The sequence below is a fragment of the Triturus cristatus genome, chromosome 4_2 (genome assembly GCF_964204655.1).
Source record: "Triturus cristatus chromosome 4_2, aTriCri1.1, whole genome shotgun sequence".
Classification (NCBI taxonomy): Eukaryota; Metazoa; Chordata; class Amphibia; order Caudata; family Salamandridae; genus Triturus; species Triturus cristatus.
The window spans coordinates 227,333,784-227,352,473 of NC_140586.1; the positions used below are offsets into that span (position 1 = coordinate 227,333,784).

Here is an 18,690-nt window from a genome sequence, read left to right on the forward strand (position 1 = left end):
AGAGGCATTAAATCCAAAAGATGTGCTTTCTTTATTTATCCATACCTTCATAAATTGTATTTTTTTCTTTCAACCTGGGCGCCGCATGTGCCAGACCTTTCTTCTATTTCTGTGTATACTAAGCAAATGCCAAAATACATTTTTAGCAGTCATTTTGACGATCTCATCTTCATATACCAATTGCCTAATTTATTGCTGGAAGATGACACTTCCATTGGCTACTTAACATGCAAACATACCTTTTTGTGTTTCTTTCTAGATAGCTTTTTCTATTGATTGTTCCATATTGCTCTGTTGGAAAAAACAGAAGGCATTCACCAACTGTGCCCTTGCCTCATTGCATCTTGCTCCATTTTAGCTATCCACGCTTTCTTTTCAACGTTTTTCGAGTCGGGATCTTGCGGTTTCCCCTTCCAATGTATCTCCGCACCGGTGCCCATGCCTGAATGCCACATACTCAGTTTAGCTGCAAACGCGTTCATTTAAATGTTTTCTGAATCATGGTTTCCTTCCAAAAATCTGCTGATGACCTATTGGGCCGTTGTGATTTTCTAATTTAATGTTCGTGCTGCCCAGTTATCTCATCTTTGTCAAAAGATGAATGAACTGAATTGCACTGGCTGTGAATGTAAGGCGGTTTTAAAGGTCTCAGTTGCGTCCACCCCCGGTTTTCTATGATTCAACTTCTAGAGTCTATTCCCTCAAGCTTTAATTCGCACTAGCGCAAAGAATTTAATTTACATATCTCTCATACCTTTCATTTAGTTGCTCATTCCAGCATGATGGCCTCCTCCCTGCAATCGTAGTCGGTAATGTGGCCGGGGTTGTTCCGGAGTTCTTTTAAACTTCCGGGTTGCAATGTTGTGTGTCGCAATCCTGCATCTAGAGACTTCTGGGGGCTGTAGGCGAATTTAGCTGCGGAAATAATTGCTCTAGTGTAATTCTTGAAACTTGCTCAGTATTTTAATGGTGTTTGGGAATTAGGTCCCTTATGAAAGTGTATTTTTCTGAACGATATAATATACCTGCTAAACTTCTTCTAAGCTATCTCTGTTGAATCGAAATACGGGAAGGAGTATGGATCCTCCAAACATATTCACATGTCTTTGATTTTGGTGCATGGACTATCCGAGATTTCACAATTATTTTTGGTAAATGCTGAAATTCCAGATTTTTGGATGCTTTACAAATTGTAAAGCTCCGAAAGTTCATTCAGTCCGTTGACTGCTGTGTTATATTTTACTATTAACAGTGCTTCACGTTGAATCAATTTGCGATCGATATCGCCCCCTCGGGGGTCCTGGTCTATCTTACAAATTACCGTCCACGTAAGATCTTCTTCCAAATGTTTATGATAGACCCAGTGGTTAACTAACGGAGCCGTCTGCACTTGCTTCCAAATCCTCGATTTGTGTTGGCTAATGCGATGCCTGACCTCTTCATTTGTTTTCTCATTGTACAATTTTGAGCAAGGGCACAGAATCCCGTAAACTACATTTCGCGTTTTGGAGTTTGTAAACACATCAGGTTTCCAATTGATGTTTAGTGTAAAAGAGGGCCCTCAATCGTTTCATCACAACAGGCGCATGTCCCACATTTGTGGCGTCCTTTAATTGGTGGTAAATTTAAATGCTCACGAAGTGTGGTTTTTGGTGATGTACCTGGTAATGCAGCTTGTACCACTTGATTTCCAATGTTGCCTTCTTTTTTCAGGGCAAACAATGGATGAGTAAAGAAAGACGGATTCAGATCTTGGACTAAATGCCAATTTTGGCAAATCGCTTTCTTTAAAAGGTTTGTATTTGGACGAAATGCTGTCACACAAACTATCTGATCCATTGGTGGTTTTTCTTTTTTCTTATAAGCAGGACACAAGAAGTCCTCCAGTGAGAACTGAACTCACAAGTTTTGTTTAGGCAGTTCCGTCAGTGGGGCACCCTGACCATCAACCTGTTTGCCATCCCTGAAAACTCAAAATGCCGAAGCTTTGTTTCTAGGTGCCCACACCTGTAGTCCATGGCCAATGCACTATGGATGAATGCTAGTTAAATGAGGCAGGTATCTATGACCCTTATTCTAGTGACGCCAACCAGGGCCAGGCAACCTTGGTACTTCATGCTCCTGTAGATGTCGCTCATACCATGCAGGAAGCTAGGCCTGAAAGTTCTCGAGCCAGTTTGCAGCAGGTCGTAGAAGGTCGTAGAAGGTGGCCGTGGTGGGAAGAGGGACATTTTTAGGTCAAGCCCGAACACTACTGACTGTTAGGGTAGGGTAGTTAGAATCAGCATGGTGCCATGCATATATCAGATCAGTGGGCGTCTCCATTATTCAATCTTTCATAGATTCACATGCTTGTATCTTCCCCGTCGTCATGGTGGGAGTCTCACGGGAACAGAATGACCACAGCACTATTAGAAAAAACTGCATAGCAAAATCCCATAGGGAATCATCTTATTTGGTAACCAAACCTCATCATTATTTGGTCCAAGATTCAGCCAATCGGCTGCCAGCCCTGACATCACACTCCCCAGCAGAGCCTTCCTGCCTCAGATTTCCAACCGCCTTCGTGTGAGGAGGAGTCTCCCTGAGCCTTGCTCAGTTTTGTTCCTGTGTGAACTTTTCACCTCTTGTTCATCTGGAAGTTCTTTCTGTTACTGGATTTGAGGTACTGTGCTTCATATTTTTGCTTACTATGGCTGAAAGCTCTAAAAAGAGGCTATTCAGGCCCTGCAGATCCTGTGGAAAACCTAGATTGTTTTCTGAAGACCCCACAAGGACTGCTTGTATTGTCTACACCCAAAACATGTGCCTAAAGACTGTAAGCATTGCAGAACCTTTTCTGCGAAGACCCTGCGTGACAGGGAGGCACAGCTTCTATTAGGCTTCAAAAGAAGAAGGTCACTTCAGAATCTGACTCTGAAGAGGAAGCTAAAACATAAAAAAAGAGGAAATCTTCTGCTTCTGAAGATAACATAGAGCTTAAAAAGCAGAAGACAAAAGGCAAAGAGGCTTCTTCGTCTTCATTTCCTCATACTTCTCTTAAAAAATCTACAGAGTCCAGAGAAGTCTCCTCAGCTCGGTCGATGAAAATTGGGGCGTCGCCGGCTTTGATTTCAATAAAACCGTCGACGACGACTCCGTCGACGACTACCATTTCGACGACGACAGCTGCATCGACGACCAAGACATCGTCGTCAAAGAAAGGCCCGTCGACAATCCCGTCGACGGGGAGGCTGGTTTCGACCTCGTCGACGACCCCATCGTCAGCGACGACTCCGTCGACGATGACCTCGTCGACGACCACTTCGTCGACGATAATTCAGCTTTCCACGTCGACAAGATCTCCGTCGACGGGAGCTCCATCGACGGCATCCTTTAACCCCTTGTGTGCCCCGCCCTTTCCCCGCCCTGTGCCGGGCGTTGAATTAGCGGGCGGGGTTCATGACGAGATAGTCTCGTCATGGGCACAGCGCAACCGCGGCCCATGACGAGACCATCTCGTCATGGGCACTCAAGGGGTTAAGTCTCCCAAAGCAAAGACAATCTCTTTAAAACCCATTCCATCGTCGACGGGCTCGTCGACGAAGAAGAAGAAATCATCAGATTTTACAGCCTGGACAAAGATTTCTCCGCTTTCTCCATCTAATCTCCTGGAATTGCAGTCAGTAGACGGAAGAGTCTTCAGGAGTGGCATATAGCCCGTCTCAACTTCAAATTAAGAGCCAGGAGACTGACGATGAAGAATATCAGGAGGTTCAGGAAGTCTTCTCTTTCCAAGATCGTCCTGCACAGGATTCAAGGAGATATGAGTCATTTCAGCACACATATGACTACGAAGAGGAGGAAGAACCTCAGCCTGATTTTAGAGGGGACACTATCTCAATGCCGATTTCCCTAGTAACTGACTTGTGGCTTATGATAAATGATTACTATCGACGTTTTCCTGACGCTAACACTCAAGCGTCAAAAACTTCAGATAAGCCTGCTCAAGTTCAACCACCTCATCCCTCTCCCAAGAGTACAACTCAGAAAATTCAATCTCCTCCTATTGTGACAATTAGGGACGATTTAGAGGAAAGTGACGCGGATCAACCGGAAGAAGGAGAACTTCTTCAGGATGCTCAGGTTGGGGATGAATGGGACCAATATATTCTTCCAACTACTCCGTCTCCATCTCCTTCACCGGCGAATTCTCCGCCACAAGACATAGGAGGTGTCCATGATATCATGGAGAAAGCGTCACAAAGATGTGAGCTTCCGCTTCCAGTACAAGAAGCAGAGTGTTTCCTCTATGATTTCAAAGAGGATTCACGGAAATCCGTTAGGTCTATACTGATAATCGCTCACATTTGGGAGGAAGGATTAAAAATAATGAGGAACCCGGCTTTAGTAGCTGCCTCAGTCCCCCGGATCGAAAAGAAATATAGAGCCCCAGAATCTTCTCCGGCCTGTTTAATTGGACATCCGTGACCGGATTCTGTGGTGATGCAGGCTGCCCAAAGGCACTCCAAAAATCCGGTTGCTACATCAGCAGTTCCCCCGGATAAAGAAGGGAGGCGAATGGATGGTGCAGGGAAGCGTTTTGCTGTAACGGCAGCGTCTTCCATAAAGGCCTCGAATGCGTTAGCCCTCATCAGCAGATTCAATAGGCAGATGTGGTCTGATATAGCACCCTTACTATCTCATTTACCAGAGGATAAGAAAGAAGAAGCGGCTGCTATTTTACAGGATGGGGCTCGGGCGGCCTCGGAATCCACAGACGTCGCTATGGATTTGTCTTCAGTGGCGTTCAGACAAATGGCAGGTGCAGTGGCCCTACGAAGACAAGGATGGCTTAAAGCCACTTCTTTTAGACCAGAAGTGCAAGCGAAAATAGTGAACATGCCATTTGACGGAGAGAACCTTTTCGGAAAACATGCGGATGATGCCCTCCAAAGTATTAAAACTGACACAGATACAGCGCGTGCGTTAGGATCTCTTCAGCAGGGCAGGTTCCAGTCCTTTCGGAGGAGAGGATCCAGAGGACAATTCATGCAAATATCTTCTTTCCAATCAAATAGATATCAGCCGCACAATCAGCAGGGATATCGCCAATACTCAAATAATCAGCAATTTCGTTTATCAAACACCTATCAACAACAGTCCAGAGGGAGATCATCTGCTAGAGGCAAATCGCAACAGTCCAATCGACGACAATGACTTTGTCGAGGCACCCGCCACTTGTTCGAACAGCAGCAATCATTACCTGTCCTCATTTTATCCAGCTTGGCTGTCGATAACAACAGACAGATGGTTTTTGGATGTGATTCAACATGGCCACACCCTGGAGTTCATACAAAAGCCTCCAAATCATCCTCCTATACACAGGAGACAAGAACACCTGTCAGCCCTCAAAGAAGAAGTTTTATTCTCTTCTGTAAAAGGAAGCAATAGAAGAAGTTCCGCACCTTCAATGAGGGAAAGGCTTTTATTCGCATTTCTTACTAATAAAGAAAACAGACACATCAAAATGGAGGCAGGTAATGGACCTGAGAGGTCTGAACAAATTCATCCAAAAGAAATGTTTTCGAATGTTATCCCTGCAAGAAATACTCCTTTTGATTGGCAAAGGAGATTTGGCATCCCTGGACCTCTTAGATGCTTATTTTCATGTCCCAATCCATATAAATCACATAATATTTCTGCGCTTCATGGTGGCGGGGCACCTTTATCAATTCAAAGTATTGCCTTTCGGTCTAAAGTCGGCGCCGAGAATCTTTACAAAGTGTATGGCGCCAGTAGCAGCACATCTAAGACTTCAAGGTCACCAAATTTTCCCTTATCTAGACGATTGGCTCATAAAAGGTGGTTCGTTCAGAGAAGCCCAACATTCTCTACGAGTGTGCATGAACCTCTTCAATCGCCTAGGACTCAGAGTCAACATAGAAAAATCACATCTCATGCCATCGCAGTCCCTTCAATTTCTGGGAGCTCTAATTTGCACAAAGGAAGCGAAGGCTTATCCTTCAGAGGAGCGTATTCAAAAGATCATAAAGCTGACGTCACATTTGCAAATATAAATGTCCGTTTCAGTAAGAACCTACAAATCGTTGTTGGAGATGATGTCCTCTTGTATCCCCCTACTTCCCAATTGCAGACTACATATGAGACCCTTTCAAGAACTGCTAGACAAGCAATGGATTCAGTCTCAGGGATCCTTCGAAGATCGAATAGTTATCACCCCTCAGATCCTAACGGCCCTGTCATGGTGGAAGATCAGAGATCATTTAGCGGAAGGACTGACTTTCGAACCACAACTACAGTTTTGTAATGATGACCGATGCTTCGCTTCAAGGTTGGGGAGCGCATCTGCAGGAGCTCGAAATTCAGGGTCACTGGTCAAAGAGCGAAACGCAGCTCCACATCAACTTGCTGGAACTAAAGGCTATTTTCTTGGGTCTAAAAGCATTTCTTCCCAGGATTCGCGGTTCAACAGTACTGGTAAAGACGGACAGCTCAACATCCATGTTTTACCTTCTAAAACAAGGGTGTACAAAATCAAACATATTGTCAAAGCAAGCACAAGGCATCTGGAAGTGGCTTCTAATCCACAACATTTCACTTCAAGTATAACATGTTGCAGGGGTAGACAACACAAGGGCAGATATTCTGAGCAGATCGTCCAAGATTTCTCACGAGTGGCAACTGAACCAAAAGCAACTTCTCAAAGTATTCAAGCTATGGGGCACTCCAAAGTTAGATCTGTTCGCGGATCGCCACAATTCAAAATGCAAAAACTTTGCAAGCAGGTTTGCACAGAAAGGGTCGTGGGGCAATGCGCTACAGATGTGTTGGACAGGGATGTTTGCGTATGCATTTCCCCCCTTTCCTCTAATATCAAAGTTCTTGAGAAAGATGAAATCAGAGCCGTGCCATCTGATTCTGGTTGCCCCAGCATGGCAGAGACAAGCGTGGTTCTCAGAACTTCTGAAACTCTCAGTGACACCCAGGAAACAGTTTCCATTGGTGCACGATCTAATCACTATGAACAGCGGCCAGATACTGCACCCAAATTTGAAATCTCTGAACTTGTCAGCATGGAACCTCACGAACATGAGTTCCAACTGTTGAATATCCCTCAAGAATGCCGGGAGATTCTGTCACGATCTCGGGCAATCTCTACAAATAAAACCTATTCGGCTAAATAGAAAAGGTTTTGTCATTGGTGTGCATCTAAAGGTCTACATCCTTTTCAAGTCTCTTCGGATCAAATTCTTCCATATCTGTTAATGTTGGCCAAATCTGGACTCTCTCATATGTCTATTAAAATACATTTGGCCACTATTTCAAGGTACACAAGAGTTCCTGACCGACCATCTCTTTGGTTCCAAAGAGTTATTAAAGAATTCCTCAAAGGACTTTTCAGAATGTTTCCTCCAGTTCAAAGACCAGTAATTCCTTGGCAGCTTAATACGGTTCTTGCACAGCTAATGAAACCGCCATTTGAGCCAATACATAAGGCGGATTTGCAATTTATCTCATGGAAGACAGTGTTGCAGGGATTCTGCTTATGCACAGAACTATGCACAGGAAACCAGGACCTCAGTGAATTGTGGTGTACCAAAAACTCACCTCAGTACCCAGAACCCCTTATCCGACCAGCATCGATGTCCCATTCGTTATCAGAGTTTTATCTCGGCGGTCCCAATGTATAGACAACCCAGAACAAGCTACTTGGTGTATTCTCAGGAATGGGGGGAATCAGAAAAACCTGTTCGTAATTTTTCTCATATCAGTCCACAACAAGAGTACACAGAGACACGGTAAAGTTTAAAGAGTTTATTTTATAAACCTCGTGTCCTAAGATGCAGTACTTTGGCTAACATAAGCAGACAAATGATTAAAATCAAAACCATAAGCATAGTTACAATACCATAGAAAATGAAAGGAGAAATCATGCTAAAATGACAGTGGATTACAGCCACCTTCCATTCGCTAGTAAACTAATATTATTATTATTAGACTAATAGAAGGTCTCTAGGCTAGAATGGGGAACCCCATACCGTAAAGATCAGCTTAGTGGAATCACATCACAGGATCAGGTATACTCTGCTCCTGGGAAAGCTCTTCTTCCGAATGTGTATAAAGCATGCAGCCTGCAATATTAAAAGCACTCGACTTTCAGGTATTTGCAGCTGCGTGCGTGTTATGGCTAAATAGTGGGCCGATCAACCTGAACCCAACAACATGCACCGACTAGCGACCCAGACTGTTTCTTTACACAATGTTCAGACCAAGGTCGCAGCTCACTGTTCGGGATGTGAACAACAGACAGTTCTCATGTGAAGCAAAGGCGAGCAAGCATTTCTCAAATAATAACATGTAACTGCAGTGTCGTGTGCAAAAGCAGCAAAAGTGGCAAGATGGCTTTCTAACATCTAACGCGGTTGTGCTAACTTAGCAATGTACGTATATAAATAGCAGTTGGTCACCGCCTCAAGGGAAGGATATGGTGTGACCACCAACATGCGTTTCCCTTGCGATAGCGCTCGTTCTTTAAGAATCGCCATCTGCACAGCCGTCAAAACTTTCTCGACAGCGGAAAATCGCAGTTCAGCCGAAGTGTACAGGGGCGATTTGTAGGCAATGGGGACGGCGTCGCCCTCATTGATCGTTAAGTACGTGAAACCTACTGCGCCTGGCACAATTTTAATGACCAGGTTAGTGTGGTTATCACGCGTCTGTAAGTATTTTGAAGCAAGAAGGTCATCCTGCAAAGACTGCAATATAGCTGAATGCTCCGGCAGCCAGCATGATTTGGAAAAAGTAGGTTGTACCAAGGCATAAAGCGGCTTGATACGCTGGGCATAATCAGGAATGTACGTGCGACCGAAATTCAGAAAGCCCAGCAAAGATTGTAATTTCTTCAGTGTCGTAGGAGCACGTAGGCACCCGCATTTCTCTAAGAAGTGCAGAGCCAACCCTCGACCTTCATTGTTGAGTTCGTATCCCAAAAACAACACTGTATATTCTGCAATGTGTGCCTTCGCAAAGTTGAATTTGTAACCGAAGTCTGCAAACAAAACAATCATGCGATCAACGCGAGTCAGATGCGGCCATAACTCGTCATCTGTGAGATAAATATCATCATACGAGTACGCATCAGGGTCAATGCTCTCTAACAGAGAGAGCACACGAGCGGCAAAGACTCCAGGGCTGTTTTTATAGCCCATCGGTAATCTTTTGAAATGTTTTTGTTTGCCGCCCGAGGTAAATGCTGTCCATTGACTACTAAGAGAGGACAGGTTATGGCTGAAAAAGCCATTGGAAATGTCAAGTGTGGTTTTAAACCGTTTTCTCACGAGACTATCGACGAGAGCCTAACTGTGGGTATTCTGTACTGCGCATGTCCGGCAATGGGAATTTAAATGCCGGTAATCCAAAACTAGGCGGTACGACCCATCGGGCTTCGTCACAGTGAATAAAGGATTATTCATCGGTGACACACATGTTTCATTCAATAACACCTTGATATTCCAATTGTTCAAGGATAGCCGCGACGTGAGGTCTTGCTTCGCGACGCATGGGATATTGGGGTTGTGGCTGGGGCGGTGACCGCAACGGAATCTCATGGCTAGGGGACAATTTATCCCAGCCTACCTGATTATGATACAAAGCAGGTGCAAGCACCAGAGCCCACTCTTCGGTGAACTTCTTAACTTGGTCCTTCAGCACTGTGTGCGCAAAGGACGGGAGGATCACTTCCTCCCCTCTAGGAGCATCTAAAATGAAAGCCGGGGGCCAGTCTGCCTGCCAATAAAATATCGTACAAAGAGGTCAGATTATCCCAAAAAATCTCTTGAATCGTGCGTTGTATGTCACCTTCAATTAAAAGGAATATATTATACAGTCTGTCAAGGGGAGCCAGTCTAGTGTCAGCAGTTTCTACAGTAATGAACGTATCAGTTGCTGTCGCCACCAGATATGGACGCAGTGCTTGTCGCACTACTGTAACTTTCGCCACGCTGTCGAGCAGTGTTAGTGCCCATGTCTGGTTCTGAAGCTGCGTCCGCACTATCTGTGGCATACCTCGCTGTTAGCGCAGCAACTTTCTTCTTCTGAAACGGGAGTCGTTGACTTGCAGACTTGTCCTGCTTGCCTTTGCCGTCAGTCTGACGGGGTTGCTCACGACCTTGGGCACCCCGTCCTTTCCCACGGTCTCCGCCACCGGACTGTGAAGCCGATGTTTCCTGTGAAGAACGAGGAGAACGTTGTTCAGAAACCTGAAATCTATCAGGTGACTTAATACTAGATCGATCGCGCAGATCATATGTGCGTTCACTAGACGACGGTACGGGTGAGGCAGGACGAGACCCCTGTTTCTGTTGCTGCTTCCCCTGTTTCTTTGCCCGCCAATTTTGTTTAGGAAAATTTGGGCGTTCGTCTTTACCAGACGAGCTCACCTTAGTTTGCTGTACTATATCAGGAATTATTACAATTGGTTTAACACCTAAGGCACTGCGGCCAATGGTCCTATAGGCTTCCGCAATAATTTTAGCGAAATCCTTTGGTCTGTCAAGTTCGTCCACGTGGTCCAGCTTATTAGCCACTTGGAACTGCATGGCATCGCCCTTGAGGTTGCCCATTACCATGGAAGCAACCACATCGAACACCCCAACAAGCCGCATTCCTAATTCAACAGCAGCCTCCGCACCGTGATTTTCTTGAACACATTTAATGACTGAGGGAATTACAGACATAGACGGAGTGCCGAAGCATTTCGAGTAGGTCGCGGCAAAGACCTTGCCCCAGTTGTCACAATCGGCCATATCTGGGACCAAGTCTTTCGGCAAACTAATGGTGAGAATCCTGTGTTTCTCCACAGGAGTGGTATGTGGAAAAACCGCCTCCAGTTGGTCAGATTTCTCAGCAAGCCAATAAGGTAAATCATCCTTATTTTGGGGGCGCTTGCCCATCACAGAATTAACCATAACAGGACTAATAACCACCGCGTGGTGGTCCGTTGGTTGTCCCGCAACAGCAGGTGCCCCCACCTGCACATTGCGTGACACGTACTGCACTAAAGCCCTATGCACTGTAATCAGGGCTGTGTGTAGTACCCGCAACTCAGCCGCCGCCACCGTGAGATAGCGGGGATGAGGCGTAAAGCCGGCCATGTGGCCCCTGCAATCGACAACGGGCCCATTCTAGCCGGTGCAACCGCATGGGGAAGGGCGCCATTAAACCAAATGGTATGCTGCCAGGCAGAAATAGGAATTTCTTGTGTCCTATACGGCGTATAGACTGCAGGTAGCTACGTGGGAGTAAAGGAATGAAACGTATCATCGTCTGCATTCACCGCCGGAAAAGTCACCCAAGAGTAAAATAACTCATAAGGGTAGGACGCATCTGCGCTCACCACAAAAATAACAGCCATCCCATCATCCGGCACCCCATACGTCGTCAAATGACGGCGCAGAGGTGCACGGCTATGTGCAGCAATGTCAACCGCCATAAGGACACACAAAAGAGTAACAATGATTTTAACAGTAGCACTAGGGTTCAGAAAAACCTTTTTAATGATCAAGCTTGAAAAAACCTATTAGTCGAGAAACAGGTAGGTGAAACCCGTCACTCCCGTTATCCGGAAACAAGAGTGAGGGTGTCGTGGACTAATATAAGCACTACTAAGGCGGTTCAAATCAATCAACCAAACGTTAGGTGCGCCATGCTGCAGGGATTCTGCTTATGCACCGAACTATGCACAGGAAACCAGGACATCAGTGAATTGTGGTGTACCAAAAACTCACCTCAGAACCCAGAACCCCTTATCCGACCAGCATCAGTGTCCCATTCGTTATCCGAGTTTTATCTCGGCGGTCCCAATGTATAGACAACCCAGAACAAGCGACTTGGTGTATTCTCAGGAATGGGGGGAATCAGAAATACCTGTTCGTAATTCTTCTCATATCAGTCCTCTACAAGAGTACACAGAGACACAGTAAAGTTTAAAGAGTTTATTTTATAAACCTCGTGTCCTAAGATGCAGTACTTTGGCTAACATAAGCAGACAAATGATTAAAATCAAAAGCATCAGCATAGTTACAATACCATAGAAAATTAAAGGAGAAATCATGCTAAAATGACAGTGGATTACAGCCACCTTCCTTTCGTTAGTAAACTAATATTATTATTAGACCAATAGAAGGTCTCTAGGCTTGAATGGGGAACCCCATACCGTAAAGATCAGCTTAGTGGAATCACATCACAGGATCAGCTAGACTCTGCTCCTGGGAAAGCTCTTCTTCCGAATGGGTCTAAAGCATGCAGCCTGCAATATTGAAAGCACTCGACTTTCAGGTATTTGCAGCTGCGTGCGTTTTATGGCTAAATAGTGGGCCGATCAACCTGAACCTAACAACATGCACCGTCTAGCGACCCAGACTGTTTCTTTACACAATGTTCAGACCAAGGTCGCAGCTCACTGTTAGGGATGTGAACAACAGACCGTTCTCATGTGAAGCAAAGGCGAGCAAGCATTTCTCAAATAATAGCATGTAACTGCAGTGTCGTGTGCAAAAGCAGCAAAAGTGGCAAGATGGCTTTCTAACATCCAACACGGTTGTGCTAACTTAGCAATGTATGTATATAAATAGCAGTCTTCACTACAACAGCATTACTATTAGCGCTCACGTCGGCAAGAAGGGTCAGCGAGATCCAAGCCTTCTCAATTGCAGAACCATTTCTACAATTCAGGCAAGACAGTTATTCTGAAAACGAATCCAAAGTTTATTCCTTAGGTCCCCTCCAGCTTTCATCTGAATGAACCGGTGGTTTTACCTTCATTTTTTAAAGACCCTTCATCATCTGCAGAAAGAGCTCTACACTCTTTGGACATTAAACGATGTCTGAAATTTTACATTGATAAGACAAAATCGTTCAGAAAAACAAATCAGCTCTTTGTAGCCTTTTCTGGCCCTAGGAAAGGTTTGGCACTCTCCAGATCCAGTATTTCAAGGTGGATAACTTCGGCGATCTCCCTGTGTCATGTTAAAGCTGGAAAACCTTTACAAGCCAAGGTACGTGCGCACTCCACAAGAAAGATGGCAACTTCTACGGCTCTATTCGCAGGAGTGTCATTGCCGGACATTTGCATAGCTGCGACATGGAGAAATGCTCACACCTTCACCAGACACTATTGTCTGGACACAGCATGGAAAAAAGATGCAGCAGTGGGACAGGCGGTTCTACGGCATCTATTTCATTAAGGTATTTATTATAATATAATTGGATGTGTATATATAGATATATATTTATTTGTATATTTAGGCAAATGTTTTGATTTGCGTATTACAAACATTTATATATCTTCTCAACTAATGATTTTCTGATATATTTTGAAAACTGTAATGTATGTTAACATTCTATACAAAGAAACAGAGCCCACTGTTTATTGGGGGTTCTCTCCTGGAAATGCAGTTTGGGATAAGGACTGCTTGCTATTCTGATACAAGCATGTGAATCTATGAAAGATTGAATACTGGAGAAAAAACTAGTTACTTACCTGTACACTATGGTTCTCCAGTATTATCTTTCATAGATTCACATGCGGCCCGCCCACCTCCCCATTTCTCAGGCAGAACCTCATTATCTCTAGATGTAGCCTAGTCTCAAACTCTGGGCTGGAAATCTGAGGCAGGAAGGCTCTGCTGAGGAATGTGATGTCGGGGCTGGCAGCCGATTGGCTGAGTCTTGGACCAAATAATGATGAGGTTTGGTTACCAAATAAGATGATTCCCTATGGGATTTTGCTATGCAGATTTTTCTAATACTGCTGTGGTCATTCTGTTACCGTGAGACTCCCACCATGACGACGGGTAGATACAAGCATGTGAATCTATGAAAGATAATTCTGGAGAACCATAGTGTACAGGTAAGTAACTAGTTTTTTCTCCAGTCATGTCGAAGCATCACTTATGCACTTGACAATCAATGGCAGCCGGCTCTTCTGAGACGAGACTGACTTACCCTGGCGTGCTATAACTAGAGTAAGGCTACAGCGTGCTGCGTTGGCCTAGCCATGCTCTGGCAGCATTTTCCCCAACAATATGCCCCTTTTTGAGGCTTCAGAAGAGGCATCCAGTAAAGGATATGTTGAACCTTCCTCAACAACAGGAAACCTCCCAACCCTTTTGTGTTACAGTTCGTGCATTGGGCTGCTAGCATACAGGCCCTCAGGGACAACACACTACCAAGTTTCTCTTAACCTTGCCCCTCCCTGCTGCTTCAGAAACTCCTTTAGATTACTCTCAGCAGTACATTGTCACACGGTTCAAGACAGGATAAACTATTTCCTCAACATGTGGCAAAGCATCACATTGGACAGATGGATGCTTTAAATTGTTCAGGATGATTGCGCCTTACCCTTCCTAACCCCCCAAACATGCCACCTACAACACAGTGGCTTCTATATGGCCATTTGTCTCTGTTGGACAAGGAAGCCATAGAAAGAGTGTCGAAATCTGGACAGGCTGCTACTCCAGTTATTTTCTGGTGCCGAAGATGGATGAAGGACTTAGTCCTTCTTCCTATAACAAGTTAAAGATGCTCCCTCACGCACAAGTTTTTTCTGCCATGGACCCAGGCGACTGGAAGGTGGCAGATTTGTAGAACGCCTGTTTTCACATCCCCATCATGCAGTCCCACAGACTTTTACTGCGATTTCAAGTACACCACGATCCTTTTGTTTTTGACGCTACCCTTTGGCCTCACCAGCACTCACTGTATTCAGAAAGGCGGTGGTGGTCGCCGCACTTCTTTGGAGGTTGGGAATACCAGTATTCCCATACCTTGACAACTTGTTTCTGAAACCAGGCTTGCCTCAGTCATTCATTATCCAACTACCGATCTACTAACATCCGTGGGTTTATCCATCAGTGTGTTGAAGTCACACCAGACTCCTTTACAGAAGCTTCAGTACATTGGGGCTATCCTAGATACCTTGCTTTTTCAACCTTTCCCTTCACCTCGAGGAGTGCAGGACTTTGGGCAATGATCTTGAAATTTAAACCTTTCACCTGGGTCTCTGGGAGAGACGCTCTAAGACTGCTTGACCGCTTCTCCTCCTATAAACCTGCTGGTGGACCACGCCAGGTAGCAATTGCACACTGCGCTGTGGGATCTGAAATCATAGTTAGCTCAGCATCGGGAACACCTTTCGGATTCCATCCGGGTGTCGGAGGAGACTACAAAAAGACCTGCAGTGGTGGTTGCTGAGCTGCCATTGGACCTATGGCAGCCCCCCCTCTCTACCCCACCCAGAGCTAGTGGTTGTGATGGGTACATCGTTGCTGGGTTGGGTAGGTCACCTGGGAGAGATGGAGTTTAGAGGTCTCTGGCAGAAACTAGTCTCTGTATCAATCTGTTGGCGTGGCAGGTGATTAGTTTGGCATTTGGCATCAAGGGGGAACAGGTGCTAGTTCTCACAGACCACATCATGGTCATGTGGTATTTCAACAAGCATGATGGAGTGTGGTCATGGGTCCTGTGCCAAGAGGCTCTATGCATCTAAAACAGGCAGAGTTGTCGGGCCATTTCCTGATCGTTAACACGTCCAAGGTCTCTAAACGACTTGGCAGTCAAACTTGGCCAACTTTGCCTAGTGAATCATAAATCGCAGCTTTGTTCAGAGGTGGTGCAAGGCATCTTCCTACAATGTGGCGAACCCGGACTTTGTTTTGCTGCTGCGAGAATGTGCGGTGCCTAAGCTTTTGCACGTTGGATTTCCCAAGGCGTTTCTCCCTCGGAGCTGCCTTTCGTCTGGAATGGAACTGGGGACTCCTGTACGCCTATACCTCGCCTAACCTGAGTTTTGAAGAAGATCATAACTGAGGTCAGGTCATCTTCATGGCTCTTAGTTTGGGCCAGGAGAGTGTGGTAGCCAGAACATCCGGTGGATACGCTCATCTAACTGCAGATTGCTCACCAACCCTTCCTTCCCCCCTTCGGGTGAACTGGTTTCTTTTCAACACCTTAAAAGGGTTCCATTTAAAGATCTGCACACTCGGTCCCGATGAATAAGGGCCCTATCTCTGATGGCATGGACAGATGTCAGAAAGAAAACTCATACGGATAAAACGGACGCTACGCCACCCTCCGCTCCTACTAGTGTGTGAAGGAATTTATGAGAAGAAATTCCAGATTTAGTCTGGAACATGGGAGTATTCACAAGCGGAGACATCTGTGGTTAGAGTATGCACCAGAAATAGAGTTAACAAATGTTTGTAATTAAGTTAATGTTTTCACCCTCAGCTTCACCTTTGCTGTCTAAAAACCCCAGAATGACAATTCCAGTCTGATACTCTTCAAGTAACTCTACCTCCTTTGGACATTCCACCAAAGCGTGTCATGGTACAAATGAGCTCATTTATAGCCCGAGTTCCAGACATCTAACACCCATGTCACCAGTTGTTCCACCTTGCTGTTGTTTCAATTCACCCGATAGCCCACCCCGAAATCACCAACCAGGTCTCCACAGACTGTTGATCCTGCGAGTTTAGTGGGCATTCAATGTTGCAATGGTATTTCTACATTCAACGAGCATCTTGGTTAAGCCTTTCATGTCTAAAGTCAGATGCACAACTGAAGATTCTAAATCCCCTTCAGCCGTCATGCCAATGAGTCAGGGGAACACATGAAGAAAGAAGCTGAAACCCTAAAGCATTTGACCTTGAAGAATGAAAGGGGTATTACAGATCTCAATGCCCATGTTATGACTGTAGGTACCAGGAATTTCCTGGGTTCAAAGCCCTCGGTTGGCTTCCAGGTAAAACCATCAGGAACAGCTGCTCCTTTTCAAAGATTCTCCTCTAGAGGAAGAGGCCCCCAAAATCAACAATAATGTTCCCCAACATCTGGCACGTCAAGAACCCAGTAAAAATACTAAGGGCCTTGCGTCCCATTCTCTGTTTGCCACTCCGACAGTAAGGACATACAGCTGCCAAGGTTTCAGATTGCTTATGTGTGCCATTTTCATAATATCAGTGCAATTATGAGTGACATTTAATAACTTTGAGTGACCTTTTCCCACGAACAGTATAATGTCGTCCACACTTAGTAGTAGTAGCTGCCAAGTTTTCTGATTCCATAAGTGAATGAACTTGATGACCATCACTTTTATAGTCTTTGACGTTGTGCTCCCGCCAGTGAGAAGGTGTTCCTCTCACAGACTTGTACACATTCAATATTGGTTGCCCTCGGACTAGGAACCAGGCGTGGATGCACACCATAGTGTGCTTATCCTTATTAACTATAGTTGTAATAACCAAGTAACCAGTGCCCACTGGCAACATTGTTTCAGTTTTACTAGCATCGTCCACAGCTCTTCCAGTGCAGCACCAACAAATAAAATGTTGTTTGAAGAAATTGCACTGTTAACCACTAATAAAGCCGACACCTTAGCCTTTTCTACAGAAGCTGCCACTGAAATTTACGGTTTGGTGCAGGAGGCTAGACAATACAGTCCTAATGTATCTTCAGTCGCACAATTGCTTAAACAATTGGAATACCTTAGCAAAAAAGAAATCAACCAAAGACTGCATGCAACAACCCTCATACAGTATCATAAGAATAAAAGAATCCCAAAGGGACTCCGCATTGCCTTGAAACCCATGCTTTGCAAAATCAATAAAGCATTTATGGAAAGATGGTACCAAATTCTGAACAAATGTTCACTGGATTTGATCTTACTGATTATAGAAGAATTATCACAAATACTTAAATCTTTGGAAGAAGACATCATCACAATTAAGAATGAGATTTTCACTAAAACTCACGAAAACTGGGATAATTTGCTGAAGGATCTCAATATCCAACTTGACAAATACGCCAAGGAGATTCATGATTGCATAATCAAGAAATTCCGCAGAGACACTATCGATTATAAGCTCAACGAGGTCTATACGTGGGCGGAAATTTATATTCAACGTAAATGGCAAAAACAGCCCACATCAGGATCTTCCCAAGAGAGTGTGGTCTCTGAATCTGATTTAGCCCAACATAGATTACCCGTTGCCAAAACCAATCAACCTTTGATAGAATCATCTGCAGCAGGTTCACAAACAACAAAGGCTCATTTTTTGTCTATCAGCCCGGCGTCCAACCAGCCTGCAGAAAAATCAGGAGGAGCAAAAGGACCAGAGCTAGAACTAGACATGAGATCGACGTGGAGCAAAACAAGGATAACCTAGTAATCGACATTTCTAAAGTAACCTTATCTCAAGCGCAAATTGCGGTTTTGAACAAGGGCACTTCTTTCGTACCAGCATACAGTTCTAACGTGGCAGAGACGGAAATTGCCTTGTTTAAATTCACTAGAATCTTACGACTCAAAACATTTTTTCAGCACAATAGACACACCTGTGACTGGTTCACAACAAGCAGATTACAAAGAATTCAAACCAAAATGTACGTTTTGCGCCCCAATGTCCCACAAATCTATTGATGCCTTTGAAAGATTTTTTTTTCTCTCTCAATTTTTTTTTTAACCTCATATGACCTCCGTAGCCATAGCAGGCTCTCGTCCTGATCCACCCTCGCCCTCATAGCCAGGTATGTTCAATTTCAGCTGTTGCTTTTTACAGGGAGCACCCTTGTACGCATCCTGAGCTGAACCAGAGGGTTTAATCATTGGAACACAACCTATAACTCGAT

At 44.8% G+C, this 18,690-nt stretch overlaps 1 protein-coding gene across 5 annotated transcripts in view; it reads left to right on the forward strand.

Moving 5' to 3' along the window:
* The window catches only part of TMEM184B (transmembrane protein 184B), a 393,946-nt gene that overhangs the window by 214,360 nt on the left and 160,896 nt on the right, over window positions 1–18,690 (forward strand). The window lies entirely within an intron of this gene.